Genomic DNA, 2191 nt, shown 5'->3' with positions numbered 1-2191 from the left:
TAACCTCTGGATAATTTTCTGCTTCTTGGTGTCCTGGGAACGGGTGGTGTTTACTCCACTTGGGACAAACCTTTATGAATGTGCATTAATGTGCCGGGGCGTTTGCTGCTCTGGGCCCGGGTGTGCATAGAAATCGGACAGTGAGCCAGGGCCTGGCTGAGCTGCTGCATGAGAATGAGGCTCTTTTCTTTCCCCTCTCCTTGCCCTGATTTGCATGAGTAAGCGTTTCTGCTTTTTTAAAAAAAAATGTGTTTGTTTGTTTCTTGATTGTTGTTGTGTCTCCTACAGAGGGAAGCAATTACTTGCTCATTGGACAAAGACCTCGATCTGGCAAAAGCCCAGTTCTGCCGGGCCCAGCAGAGGGGAGCCAGCCAGCCACACTCCACTGGTAGGGACCATTCCAGGATGCAGGGCCCAGGGAGGTGGGGTGAAAATGTCAGCGGACTCCTTAAAAGGAGGTATATATCACGACAAAGGAGAATTAGATGGGACTGAAGGGCAAAGAGGACTCTGTCCTTGTAAAATTCGGTGCAAGCTAACAAGCAACTCAGAGGTATCTCTAAACGTGGCTGTGGGTCCCCGCACCCCCGGGGAAAGAGAAGACATTGCTAATTCTGTTCAGACTTGTGGTTCTCAGCTCTATCAGAGCCAACGCCTGGTTTTAAAAACAAATATTTCATGGGGTGCCTGGGGGGCTCAGTTGGTTAAGCGTCCGACTTTGGCTCAGGTCATGATCTCCTGGTTTGTGAATTCGAGCCCTGCATCGGGCTCTGTGCTGACAGCTCAGAGCCTGCTGGAGCCTGCTTCAGAATCTGTGTCTCCCTCTCTCTGACCTCCCCTGCTTGTGCTCTGTCTCTCTCTCTCACACACAAAAATAAAATAAACATTAAAAAAGCAAAAAAACCCCACAAACATTTCATTACTTCTATTCAACGGGAATCAAATTCATAATTAATATAACCTACCTACATATATCTTTTAAAATAAATGTAATATCCCAAATATGAGATAAAGGGGGGAAGGAAAGGAATTCATGATTAAAAAAAAAAAACACTTTTTGACATGTAAATACTCTGGCACGACTCAACGGGAAAATACAGTCAAGTCATCAGATGTTTGAACTTGGACGTGGAATCCCGGGGAATGAAGCTGCAGACGCAGACCAGAGATAGCTCTGGTCTTCTCTGTGAGAAGCTTTGTCGTTGGTAATTTGAGCCTTCAAACTGGTGAAGGGACCTCGGTAAAGTCCTGAGCAAAACAAAGCACCGTCTTCCTTTAATTTACACCACAGTATATTCCTGAAAACTCGATATGGTTCAGGACAATGAAAAAAATGATTTTGTGTCTATGCAAAGTAAAGTTGGGTTCTGGGTTCAGGTCATCTTAGACAGCTTTTTAATCTATGTGAATATCCAGAGGGGCATTCAACATTAGTGCCAATGGCGTCTGGCCCCAGAATTAGCCCCGAAGATGGCTGGGAGTTCCCACCTTCAAACAGGAAATGAATCCAGAAGAGGAAGAAGCTCACTCAAGGTCCCTCCTGTAACAATGCCACGTCCCTTCTTGCTCAGGGCCATGCACGTGGTCGCCCACATTCATCCTGGCCAACTGCTTCTCATCCCGAAGACTGACCCCTTCCTTCCCTGATCGCCTTGAATAAAGTAGCCCACCACAGTTGTCACAATCTGTCTTGTCACCCCGAGTGCCTTTCCTTCACGGCACTTACAACAATCTGAATAGATCTCATTTATTTGTTTGTGTATTATCTCTTGCTGTCTCCCCAGACAGGATGGAAGCCCCAAAGGAGAGGGACCTTGTCTGTCCTGTTCAGTACTTTATCCCCAGCAGCGAGCCAGGTGCCTGGGATAGCCAGTACTTAATGAATATTTATGAGAAAGTAAGTGGGACCCGTTGTAGACAGCCTATAGCTTTTGGCCTGGTTCTGTTTCCAGGGGCCACTTACGTCCAGAACACATGCACCTTCTGGCCCCTCCATGCACCTGCACCTTGGGTGAGTCAGGGCAAACAAAACTCATACTAGTAAATATAAGCAAAAACGGAATTTACTAAAACATAGTGGGTTGCTGGGAGATTTCCCAGAAGGGCCAGAGAACCAAACGTAAAGGCCACCTAGCTAGGAACTTGGTCGAAAAATCATCCCATGGAGCTATTAGCGTGAAGATACCTTCCG

General features: G+C 46.6%; 1 long non-coding RNA gene across 1 annotated transcript; it reads left to right on the top strand.

Annotated features, from left to right (window-relative positions):
* The first annotated feature begins 210 nt into the window (after positions 1-210).
* Positions 211-1684, top strand: LOC115275485. Its single transcript, XR_003901582.1, has 2 exons — positions 211-388; positions 1457-1684. It is a non-coding gene; the product is annotated as an uncharacterized LOC115275485 (long non-coding RNA).
* Positions 1685-2191: the final 507 nt, after the last annotated feature.

The sequence above is a fragment of the Suricata suricatta genome, chromosome 12, assembly GCF_006229205.1.
Source record: "Suricata suricatta isolate VVHF042 chromosome 12, meerkat_22Aug2017_6uvM2_HiC, whole genome shotgun sequence".
Classification (NCBI taxonomy): Eukaryota; Metazoa; Chordata; class Mammalia; order Carnivora; family Herpestidae; genus Suricata; species Suricata suricatta.
This window is presented reverse-complemented; position numbering and strand designations above follow the sequence as displayed.